The sequence below is a fragment of the Alligator mississippiensis genome, chromosome 6 (genome assembly GCF_030867095.1).
Source record: "Alligator mississippiensis isolate rAllMis1 chromosome 6, rAllMis1, whole genome shotgun sequence".
NCBI classification, from domain to species: Eukaryota; Metazoa; Chordata; order Crocodylia; family Alligatoridae; genus Alligator; species Alligator mississippiensis.
In genome coordinates, this window is record NC_081829.1 from 41,423,156 (window position 1) to 41,435,859 (window position 12,704).

The 12,704-nt window shown below is 52.3% G+C and overlaps 1 protein-coding gene across 1 annotated transcript in view; it reads left to right on the forward strand.

Annotated features, from left to right (window-relative positions):
- The window catches only part of MMRN2 (multimerin 2), a 68,025-nt gene that overhangs the window by 24,436 nt on the left and 30,885 nt on the right, over nucleotides 1-12,704 (forward strand). The window lies entirely within an intron of this gene.

The window sequence follows — 12,704 nt, forward strand, 5'->3', positions numbered from 1 at the left end:
GAGTTAAATCAGGGATTAATTTGTCTCAGTGCTTGAATCCAGGTAGATTCTATAACATGAAAAGTAGCTACTATATTATATTATAGCCTATGGGCGAAACATCAAAACAGCACTGAAACAACAAAACAGTTTCAATTAAACGAAATGGTACAGTACCTCAAAACGAAACACTGTCCTGTCGAAATGGTGAGACAGAAGTCCAAATGAAATGGTGCTGTTTCACACAGCCCTAATAGTAAAAACAAAATGTGGCATTTTTACACTGTTCAGATTCTACTAGTAATATACAATTTAAGGTTGACTTTCCATAAATGATTATTCAGGAGAAGTGAACAGAAAGGACTGTACATATAGTCTATCCCAAAGGGAAATTCTGTTCAGAAACTGTCAAACTACTTGCAAGTATTTTTTTCCTTTAGTTACCCAACTTCAGTGTTAATAACTGACCAAAGTAAGCCACAGGCATAGTGAATCACTGCCTCCAGTTCTCTGTTATGATATGACCCTTTCATACCATTTGAGCAGCTTAAAGGGTGATCACATGACCCCTGTAAAATACCTTCAGCCAAATGAGGTCCCATCCCACTAGTTTAGGCTGGTGCTTTTCAACCGGTGTGCCATGGTACACCAGTGTGCCATGAAGAGCTAGCTCCCTGGTGTGCCGCAAGAATTTCGGAATGAGAAGAAAGTTCTCCACCCTCCTAGTGCTAATGAATAAGCCATGTTGATGAGGTATAGTCACAGAAGACTGGCACATGTGTTGGCTATTGGGGAGAGAGAGAACCAGCTGAGCAGAGGGAAAGTCATCTACTGTGCATGTGCTGGCTGTGGGGGATGTACAATTCATGAGCCTCTGAACAGCTGTGCCATGGAATTTTGCTGCAGCACTGAGCTACAGTGAGCACCTAAGTATGGGGATGGGGAATGCCTTAACAGGTGTGATGCAGAAAATTTTTATTAATATAAGTGTGCCTTGTGCTGGAAAAGGTTGGGAAACTCTGTTCTAGGCCCCCTCTAGGGAGCTCTAAGCTCCAAGGGAGTGTTTTGGAGAAAGCTGAGGGAGGGGAGCAGTCAGCAGAGGTCATGAATGGAATGAACTAGGCTTTGGCTATGCTATGCTGATGTGACAGCTCATGTAGGGCCTCTGCAAGCTAATCTAATTTAAATTAATTTGGGAACCATGTGAAACCTAGTTTTTAGGGTTTTAAGGTCATATCTACTATTCATAAATTTTTTTGAAAGGAATCTATCTTTCCACAGTTGTGTGTATATTTGTGTATAGACAAAATAAAAATACATGTGGAAAATCCAACTGCCCCCTGATAGATTAAACACATATGCACAGTTTGCAATTAATTCATACTGGATTTGTTGCTTCAGAGCAGTGTCTATGAGAGGAAAACAAATCAGCAAATATGATGATTCACAGGGTATGGATTGTTTTCTTGGGAAAGAATAAAAACACTAGAGCAAAAGAATCCCATTTTAAAAGGAGATTTCCACATTGAATACAGACCCCTGGCTGAACCTGGCAGACTTCCCATGGAACGGATCCAAAGTATTGCACTTAAAAACAATGCCAGCTAGTGCTGGCAGCTGGACTCAAGTTGCATAGTTTACTTGGAAAAAGGTAGGGAGGCTCAGAGTGGGAAGAGCCTCAACCAATTTTGGCTTGCAGGGTACATAGGACAGGACTCAGGAGACAGAAATGCGTTCTGGGCTTTCAGTTTTGACTGCAGCAGTAAAGGTCAGATTATTAAAGGTATTTGGGAGCCCATCTCCCAGTGATCAATTGAAGAATGGTACCTAAACATCTTTAAACAGCTGTCCCAAATTCATGTCATGCATTTAGATGAATCCACACCATAGGCAGACTGAAAACGGGAGTGCAGGTGGTGTGGTGTAACATCACATATAACACAGGACCCCTACCCTGTTTTTAGAAGAAGAAAAAGATCTAGGGGTGCCTAGCCCTCTTTTCCTCTCTCAGTTCATCCTTTTCCTTTTGCTGTTTTCCTTTTTCTTTTCTACTCATGCTTTTTGTGTTGCCGAAGCCTAATAACAGACAGAAGCCTGAAATGAGATGGCCACTAAGCCCAGGTGCAGGCAGTACCTGAGGGCCCAGTGGTGGAAGTGGAGGGCCAGGTGACCTATAAGAAACTTTATAAGTCCAAGCCTCAGGCCAGAGAGGGAGTCTGGCTGTAGGAGCTACAGTGTGCAGAGTTCTGGAGAGGAAAGCCAAGGGGCCAAACCAAGGACAGATTCAGGACAGCCAGGGTGAAAGAAACCTAAGAAACCCTTATTGGGAGTGAAACAAGTACCCTGAGCTTGTTGTTGTTGCTGTTGCTGTAAGCATTGTTGCAGAGTAAGGCTAACCCAGAAGGGGCATTTTGTTTGAGCCAAGGCAGGTGCCTGTGTTTGTGGTTTTAATTTCATCCAATAGACTGAGTTATGGCTGTAAGGGGAATGTGTGGAGGCTACTGAAAGGGGTGCCTGGGGACACCCTGAATCAGACTCGATGTTAAGAGGACAGAAGGTAGAGACTGGGGATAAGTACAAAGCCTCTGAGGGGCAAAGTCTGCTAAAAACTGAGGGTCGGAGCCTGTGAAAGCAGGACTTGTGGCATCAAGGCTTGTGTAAGGGTTGTGCAGGGCCTAGACCCCAAGGTCATGAGGATGTGACCAAAGCTGAGCCAGAAACTTGTGGCCCTGGACCATGGGCTCCAAGCTAGAGGGTGCAGCCAGAGTAAAAGTGGTTTGAGGCCAAGGGAACTGCAGTCCAGACACAGGTCCACTACTCAAAGCTCTCTTTGCCCTTAGGGCAGCCTCCCTATCAATTTATTACATCAAGATGTGGAAGGTGAGAATACAAAGGTGGGGGAAAACTCTGAGGAGATGAGGGGTGTTAATGGATAGAGGCCTGCTAAGGTGGTTGCACAACACTGGCACCAGTAGATGCCCTACAGTAAGACATGTTTTTCTTCAGTCAAAGAGAAATGAGAAGATTTATTAAAATGCTAGATACTCAATGCTATTATTCAGTTTAGGATCAAAGCAAAAAACAAATATAAATTTGTCAGGTGCACTAATTTTCTAGTTTATATATTAATTTAAAAAACACAAACTGTGCAAAATTAGTCCAAAATATTACTTTGAGTCCTATAATCATTGTAGTTTAATATTCATAGATTATAGAGAAGTAAGGCTAGAAGGGATATCTCTTATTCAGATTTGTAAAACAAAATCTAGCCTTCCTGAGTGTCCCACATGTCACTGTCCATCATTTCTACACCTGAGTTATTGTTCACTTGCATTCATGTTACCACACTTGAGTTAAGGTTTTTAGCTAGAGCTAAAAGCAGTCTGCAGCTAGAACTAAAAGCAGTCTGAAATAGAAGAGAGATTATCAGAAATTGCTAGCAACCAGCAAAATTGTAGATGAAAGGATAACTTGATTAATGGAACTTCACAACTATTTAAAAGGAAAGAAACTCATTAACACCAGTGGAGTAAAGAGAGATTAGCAGGAATTAGGTACATTATAATGAACCATGAGGTCAATTGACTCCTTTGGCACTGCCTGAACAGAAATGTTGCTGCCTGTCTGGGGCAGTTGGATGGAGCAGGAATCAAAGTGGGGGGAGGTGATTGCATTCCCCCCCCCCCCCCCAGCTCTACCCTTGATTCCTAATTTGCTTTTATGAAGTTTTCAACAGGCAGAATTTCTAGAAGCAGAAACTCAGCTAGCAGCACTTCTCTCTTGACTTTAATTGATTGATACCAGCTGAAGATCTGGCCTTCAGAGACTAATGACTAGATAAAGGCTTCAAAATTTGATCTATAATTTAGTCAGTGAAAAGCAGATGCTTCTAGGATGTTTACATCTATAAATGGTAGCCACACATGTTTCTCAAAGCTGCCTGCAAAAAACTTATACCTGCAGTTGTTTCATCAAAATAGTTGGGCACATAGTTCAAATCACAGCAAAACTATCAGTAAAATCTAACCCAGTGCTTCCTAAACTTTTCCTCAGCATGACCTTATTTCCTCAGCATGGCCCCTCACTCCTAACCTGCAGCCCCCTCACCTCCCAGGTGCCCCTCACTCCCTACCTACAGCCCCCCTGACCTTGCCAGTGCCCCTCACTCACAACCCACAGCCCCCGGCACACCTCCCAGCTCTTCTAATGGGGGGCCCCAGCTGCCAGGGTTATGGGACCAGAGCCAGGGCCCATAGCCTGCCCCCTGCCCTTTCCCACCAGCCCCCAAGTCCCAGTTGCTGCCTGCAGGAGGTGTCAGCGACTGCTGTGACTGGAGCAGAGCACACCTCTTTCTACCACCCTCCCCCTTGCTCCCCAAGGCCAGGCAGCACAGCTGGAGTGGAGCACATGGGCGGGGGGTGGGGGGGAAGGATGTGGGCTGCCCACTGTGGTCTTGGGACTTCCTGCTTTGTTGCCCTCCCCTGAGGGCCTCCGCAGCCCAGCTTGGTGCCAGGATCCCCACACCAAACATGGAGCCATAGTGAGGCACCTTCTGCCTGCCCAGCAGCAGTGGGCAGCAGCATAGAGTTATGCCCTGCTGCTGCTGGGTGGGCAGGGAGCAGCTCATCATGACAGTGTAGCCAGCATGGGGCTCCTGGCAGTGACATTGAGCCTCCCCTCCCCACTCTGCTGCGGAGGTCCCAGGGTGAGGACACTGACCCCACCCCACACATATTTGGGGGGCATGTGCCCCCCCCATGCCTCTCTCCCTAGGTATGCACGACGCTATTTTTTATCACTGTGACCACAAATGGGACCCCTGAGATTGGGAACTGCTGATCTAACCCTTTGCTTAGCTCTGCACAGGACACTACAGTCTTCCTCCAATTCCTGTGCTTGCATATCTCCTTTTCAAGAAACAAACTTTTGTTTGGCATCAGTGGCAACAGAGTCTCAGAAGCAATATGTTTTCTCTGAAAGACTGTCATAACAGATTGACTTTTATTAGTAGAAGTTTAGGATTGTGAATCCAAAAAAAAGATGACAAAGCCAGTAGGGAAATACACTTGATCTTAGCCTTAAAAAAAAGGCCAAGAATTGAATACTTCACAAAGCCCAACAAGCCCAAGTGCTGCATTCCAAGGGCACATTCCCACAACTGCACACATGCATGCATTTGCTATGCTGCTAATTAGCAGTATGGTGGGTTTTTTTGACACAGGGGATCCTGGCATAAAAAAACTGCTGCTAAAAAGTGTGGTGCGGTGCACACAGCAATGTGCACTGGCAGACAGAGAGCCTGGCTAGCCAGAGTCACACGTGTTGGCTTCAGCCCCCCTACTCCACTCAGGGAAATTTGCTGTGTGCTGGAGTATGTGTGCAGGGGCATGCCAGAGATAAATAGCAGTGGGGGAACAAATATGTGCCACTGCTATTTGGCCTGCAGGGAACGCGTGCCCCTGCATGTGTGCTCATGAGGACATGCCCCAACAGTCTAACTCCTTTGCTCTTCCAATTGACATTCCCAGCTCTGTCCTCACTTCCTACTTTCTCACTGATTGCAATGCTGGTCTCCTGGCTGGTGACATCAGCCTCAGCTTTTGTGCTCAACTAAGATCCCCATTGTTTCTGCAGCTCAATTTCTGAAGCAAACTTTTTCCATATCTGCTAATTATTGGAGCTGTAGTTCCTGTGTTCCCACTTAAAAATATACTCTGTAAAGTTCAGCTGTTCTTTATCAGGCACAGTCCTCTCCCCTAAACTAACAATGCTCCCTTTTAATTTTTGTTAAAACAGTCTCCAGGCATTTACCAATGTCCTAGATGACGTTTGCCACATTGTTTGGAGCTTTATTTTTTGTTTTGTGTAAACAGTTAGCTTCTTATGGGAAAGCAGATTTTCTATTACTTTACATAGCTGCATGTGAGGTGAATGTTAAAATTTTCCTAGACTTGAGATAAACTGTGGAGAACCTATCTTGAAGTTGCTTACATAATAAAGTTTTAAAGATAAGGCCTACAATATGGCTATAAATACTGTATTTACTCAAGTATAAGAATTCCCACTCCCCATCAACCTGGGGGTCACAGGTAGACCTTCATTTTACATTGGAATACAAGGAGACCTCATTATATTACATTCCCTAATTTTGAACTGCTGCTAAAAGCAGTATGTGCTCAGTAATGGAAACAAACTGAAACTGATTAAATACATTCAGCACTGAGCATGACTATAAAACATGCTGGTGGAAACCCACCACAAGGATAGGTTAGTGCAGCTCTTCTGAATAAGACATATGTTAGTGCCTATTGAGCACAGTTCCTCTCACTGCCGACTTTTTCAAGTCATGGTAACCATGACATTGCATACCTTTTGACTTGCTTTTCATTCCCACAGCTGAGCTATGCCTTTCTTTCCCATTTCCAATGAGTCCTGTTTTGGTCTGGCAAACATCACCAAATGGGGCCCCAAACAGTTCACCCAGAATCCCTCTGTTGCCCCCTCTCTCAGCCTGTTGCATATGATTAATGTGGCCCTGCCCTACATGAGGTGAAGCTGGACCAGGTTGCCCTATGTTTTATCTTCATATACATTTTTGGAGGATCCCAGGACTCATGACAAGAACACCCTCTTCCAGCCATGAATGGTGGGGTAATTAGCACATGGATCCTTTGTAGGGTCTATCTGGAGTATACGATGTGGGGAATTGATGAGCAGGTCAGTGCCCTGGGCGACTGTTGCAGGGGACCTGGAGGCAGAGACCAGCCTCCCAGCCTGGAAGAGATCCTGGTAGAAATCTGGCAGCCCTTGTGGGTCCTGAAGATAGAAGCCCCTCAGGCTGAGGAGCTGCCAATCATACTGGAGCCCCCAGAAGTGATGAAGGAAAGCACGCCCCAGGTGGCCCCATGCCGCATGGCTACCAATACTGTATTCAGTTGCTGCAGGGCCTGAAGAAAGAACATCAGGGCCTGGCTGCACAGTCAAACCAGGCCCTGGCCTCCCTCCCACAAGGGGAGGTTCAGGACCTCCACAGTGACCCTAGCCAGACAAACTCCAGTGCCCATCTCTGGAGTCCCACCAGGACCTCAGGGGGCACAGGCAGGGTGTGTAAGTGGTGCCAGAGCATGGACAGGACCAGCTATTTCAGCACTAGCACTTTCCCACACAGGGAGAGACTTCTTAGGAGCCCTGCCCATGCCCGGAGCCACTCCACCACCCTTGCCTCCAGCCGGTGCCAGCAGGGCGGGGTCTGTGGGGGATAGGCAGACCCCAAGTACAGCAGTGAGCCCACACTCCAGGTGATCCTGTGGAGAGCGGGTGGGAGTGAGCCCACCTGTCATCTGTCACCACCACCAGGCCAAAGTTTTTGACCCAGTTGACCCAGGCAGAGGAGGCTACTGAGTACAATGCCTGGCAGGCCTCCACCTGCGCCAGGTCACCGGAGTCCTGGACCACGAGGAGTACATCATAACCATATGCTGACTGGACCAGATGCACTGCTGGCTCCCAGCGCATCAACCCTGCCACCCGCTTCTGCAGGAGAATGAGGAAGGGCTCCAAGGTGTACAGCTGGCCTGACAGTGGGCAGTCTTGATGGAGCCCTCTTCTGAATGGAATGGGCTCTTTCAGGGTCCAGTTGAGCTTAACCAAACAGTCTGCAGAGGTGTAAAGCACCTGGAGAGCTTACACAAAGTGGGGCCTGAAGCCAAAGGCCCACAGCATGCCTGTGAGGTACTCTTGATCCACTCTGTCAAATGCCTTCTCCTGGTCCAGGGATAGGAGGGTGAAAGGCAGGCTCTCCTGGCATGCTAGCTCCAGGTGGTCCTGAACCAGGTACAGGTTGTCAAAGATGGAACATCTGGGCACCATGTACGTCTCATCGGGATGGATCACGTCCATCAGCACAGACCACAGGTGCAGTGAAATGGCCTTCACTGCCACCTTGTAGTCCATGCAGAGGAGGGACATGGGATGCTAGTTCCTCAGGCTATGGGGATCCCCCTTCTTCGGCAGGAGGATCAGCACGGCTCTCTGGCATGATGGGGAATTCTCAACTTCCCTTGGATTTGGCATTTCCCACCTGAGCTGCTCCCAGATAGCCTGTCTCTGCCGGGTGTGCCCCCGAATGTAGCTTTGGCAAAAAAACCAGATGTGCACCTTCCCCACATCCTATCATCTTTGAGCTGAAGGGAAAGCTGCCCATTGCTCCCACCAGGCCAGCCAGAACTCCTGGAAGGCCTTCCTGAAGCCCACATCCTCCAGCAGACTGGCAGTGAAATGCCAGTAGGCTGACCCCGGATGCCCAGGCCCCAGCGTGGCCTGGGCCCAGACAAGGTGGTGATCGCTGAAAGGGGTCGGCTAGATGCCAGAGGATTGGGCCCAGGCAAAGTGCAGCAAAGAGATATAAACCCGGTCCAACCAGAAGTGGCACAACTGCTCCTCCCCCACCCTCACATAGGTGAAGGTAGGGGGTCAGTAGGGTGACAGGTACGCCAGACATCCACCAGGGAGTAGATTATCAGGATCTCCCCAAGGACACCCACAGTGGCCTGGTTCTGCTCTCTGCCCGACTGGTCTCGCGCATCTTGGGTGACGTTAAAGTCCCTGCCAAGGACCAGGCACTTATGAGGGTTGAGGGTCCTGATGCAAGTGGCTGCTTGGTGGAAAATTCTGCCAACTCTGGGTCTCTTGCAGGGGTGTACACATTCAGAAGGTTCAGGACCAGCCCCTGTACCTGGACCCAGAGATGCAGCAGGTAGTCTGGCACCACCTCAACATCCTGGAGAACCTCCAGCTGCAGGCCTGGGGAGAACAGGGTGCCCACCCCACAAGAGGTGCCCGAGAGATGACTAAAAAAGACCCTGACTCCCCACTCCAGCCACCAATTAGGCTCGCTGGCTGGCGTCATCAGGGTCTCCAGCAAGAATACCATGGGGTACCCCCACTGCTGAAGGAAGCAGAGCACCCGGTATCTCCGGAGACCCTTCCTGCAGCTGCTGATGTTGAGGGTCACAATCTTAAATGACCTCATGGCTAGGGGGGTGGAGTAGATGGTTCAGCAGGGGCCTCGTGCATCTCAATACCCAGTGTGGGCCATGCCAGCTCACGTAGCACCCTCCCGTACATATAGAGGGCATCTATGAAACTGCAGGTCTGCCTATAAATTTGGGTGTCACCACTTTTGGGCCCCTTGCCTTCACCCACCAGTGCCCTTGCAGTGGTGAGAACGCTGTCAAAATATCACCAGCAGTCCAAGATGAGCTGCACCTTGCTGGCAGACCAGTGGGTGTAGTCATGGTCAAGGAATGCAAGTAGCTCACCCCTGGGGACCACCGGGACCGAGAGTTCTGCATGCTCCATAGAACCTGCTGGTTCTTGGGCAGCCTTCTCCTGGTCCTGGGGCTCAGTGGGCTCCTTAGGCACCATCTGAATCCCCCAGCCCACTAAAACTCCAGACTCCAGTTGGGATTGGGAGAGCTCTGCAGCCCCTTGGGACAGGGGTTGGGGTAAGGGGGGGGTGGGACTCCTTCACAAGATGGTAGGGTAAAACTGGAGCCCCAGGGGTTCTGTGCAAAGTCCCCGACAAGATTGGCCTGTTGATTAGGGGACCCCACCCTGACCCCCTCTGGTGCAGGACTATGGGGCAGGGTGGAGGTGAGGTTTGTTTTTTTTTTTTGGGAGGGGGAGGGAACACGCCCATCAGGCACTGGGCTGGCCTCGGCATCTGCCTCGGGGTCCCAGGAAAGAGGACTCCCTCCCTCAGGACTCACTGGGGTGAGTCCCAGGGCCTCTGTATCCCCCAGATCAACAGAGGGAGGAGGCTCCGTTGCTTGGCCTTCCTTTGGGTAGGCCAAGGCCTCAGCCTCAGGGCTTGTGGTCTCAAGCGGTAGGCTCTGGTCAGCAGAATGAGGGGCTTCCTCCATGGGCTCTTGTTTGGGACTGTCCAGTAGCCCCAAAACCTCCTCCATGGGGATCACCCTTTTGATCTTTCCTGGGGGTGGGGTGTCAGGTGCAGCTAGGGAGGCCCCCAGAAGCTGGGCTGTTCCTTCCCCACCATGTGGTGGTCTTGGGAGGTGGGGAGGAGTCCTCCATGTCAGAGGGCTCCAGCTGCGCTTGGGCCTCTCTTGCCTTTGTGCCCAGAGGGGACCTGCACCCAGTCAGCCATGGGGTGGTCCTCAGGTGGACAGGCTCCAGTAGGAGAAGGTGAGGGTTGGCGGGGTGGGGCAGCTACGATGGGGGCATGACTAGGGTTGCAGGGCTCTGCTTCCTCTCTCCCCTTGGTTGCTGCTGCCCTCCCCAGACTCCGCCAATCTTGGTTGTCAGGGAAAGGTCCTTTGAGTTCACTGGGGGCTCATAGTTGTGGCTGTGGTGCCAGGGGGCCCCGAGGGGAGAGGGTTACTGATGGTGGGGGCGCCCCTCTTGCAGTGGGACATGCGGATGCCCTCCCTGACTGGTCCCTGTGGCACTCATGATGCAAGTGCCCCAGGGCATGGCCCCAGAAACACTGCAGGTCCCCCAGTGTATAGAAAATCCTCACCAGGACGCCCTGAAAAGGAATTTCCAGGCATGCCTCAGCCTCCAGCCACGCTCCCAGCACCAGCTGGATCCTAACCTGGCGATGGATACAGTGCACATGGCGGAGGCCGGGGATCTCATCGCTTCAGCGAGAGGGCCACTGGGGAGATAACTCTGCCCAGGGTTTGGAGCTGGGGGAGCAGGGCCCAATTGGGGATATAGAGAGGGACAGAGCTAAGGACCATCCTGGTCCCCAGCTCTTCTAGAGGTTCAATGGGGACATACTCGCCCTCTATCCTCTCCACCGCCTTTTGTGCTGTGGCCTCTGAGGCAAGGAAAAAGACCCCCTTACCATGAAGGTGGGAAGCTGCCACGATCTTGAGGGCCCCCGCTACCCAAGCCAGGGCCTGCACCTAGGTCTTGAAGTGCAGGTTGTCTTTTTTGGGCAGTTGGCACTTCACCCCATGCCTGCGGGTGAGTGCCGGAAAGGGGGCCTCACCACCTGAGTTGGAAAGCCCGTGGTGGAGGGTCCAGGGCCCCTGGCTTCAGGTCTCCCCACAGCTGCCTGTGCATAGCTGTGGTTCCTACCCCAGGGGCCCCATTGGTGGGGCCAGGGCTAGGGCCAGGGACAGGCTGAGTGGGTATGCTGGCTGGTCAAGTGCATCTGATCCCCTTAGGTGCTGGTGGCCTAGGCTTGGGGGCAGGGCCCTTTCCCTTCCCATCCCCAGCTGTGGAGGAGGCTGAAGAGGAGCCCTCTCCACTGCCCTTGCCCTTGCCCTTGGCCCCTGATGATGGGAGAGGGGACTTGGGAGCCCCTCTGGAGAGGGCCTGGCTAGGGGAGTCCCACCTGCCCCTGAAGCAGAGGTTGCAGGCTTCTCCACTGCTGAAGGAGGTTGGTTTGACTGTGCCTCCGGGGTGGAGGCTGCAAGGGCATGCATTCCCTTGAAGGCTTGGCTGGGATCTGCCCCCATTGTGGGGGCTGCAGGAAGCTCTGTGGGGGCATCTGACCCCCCCCCCCGAAGGTTCCTGCCCTGCCATTGTTTCACATGAGGACAGGGTAGACAATAAAAAAAAACAAAATATCCAGTGGGGCTGGTGAATCTAGGAGGGGCAGACTAGGGAGGAAGGAATAAAACCAGGAGGGCTATGCTTTGAGAATGTGGGTGAGGGACCGCATGCAGGGACCGCATGCTGGGCCAGGCCAGGTAGCACGAGCAGCCTGGGGCCGGCAGGACCTGACTCAGCTTTGTGCGGTCCCTGCGTGCTGGGCTGGGCCAGGCAGCACGAGCCACGTGGTCCCCAGGCTCCTTGTGCTGCCCGGCCTGGTGCATGGGGACTGCACGGAGCTGAGCCGGGTCCTACCATTCCTAGGGCTGCTCATGCTGCCCAGCTGGGCCAGGCAGCACGAGCAGCCCCAGGGCCAGCAGGACCCGGCTTGGTTCCACACGGTCCCAATGTGCCGGGCCATGTCCTGCTACTATAGGAATGGCTCAGCCGGGTGGCAGAGCAGCCCCAAGGGCAGCAAGATGTGGCAGGGCCCAGCATGCAGGGACTGCATGCCGCGCTGGGTCCTGTCACCATGGGCTTGGCCCGGCTGGGCTGCAGAGAGGCCCCAGGACCTGGCTGGGCCTGGCATGTGGTCCCCGCATGCCATGCCGGGTCCTGTCACCATGGGTCCAGCCCAGTTGGACAGCAGGACCCAAGGGTGGCAGGACCCAGCTGGGCCCAGTATGCAGTCCCCACGTGCCTTGCTGGGTCCTGCCACCATGAGACTAGCCCAGCTGGGTAGCAAGAGCAGCCCCAGGGCCAGCAGGACCTGGCTGGACTCAGTGCACGGTCCCCCCATAGTTGCTGTGAAAGATTAGTTACAGTCCCTGGGCAGGGGGCTGGGGCCCTCCAGAGTGGAGCTGGGACCCTGGAGGGGGGCCCTCCAGGGTGCCTGGGACCCTGGGCAGGGGGGCTGGGGCCCTCTGAGGGATAGGGGCTGGGGCCCTCCAAGGAGGAGCTGGGGCCCTGCGGGGGGGCATTCCATGTGCTGCGTGGGGGGCGGCACCCTGTGGGGGTCAGGGGACACACCCCCTCCTGAGCAGCCCCCCCACAAGGTTCCCCCCACACCCACAGTCCCCCTAGCAATTGCCTCACTCCTACCCACAGATCAACCCACATCCCTCCACACACACCCACCTACCTTCCCCCACACCCCTTCTCAG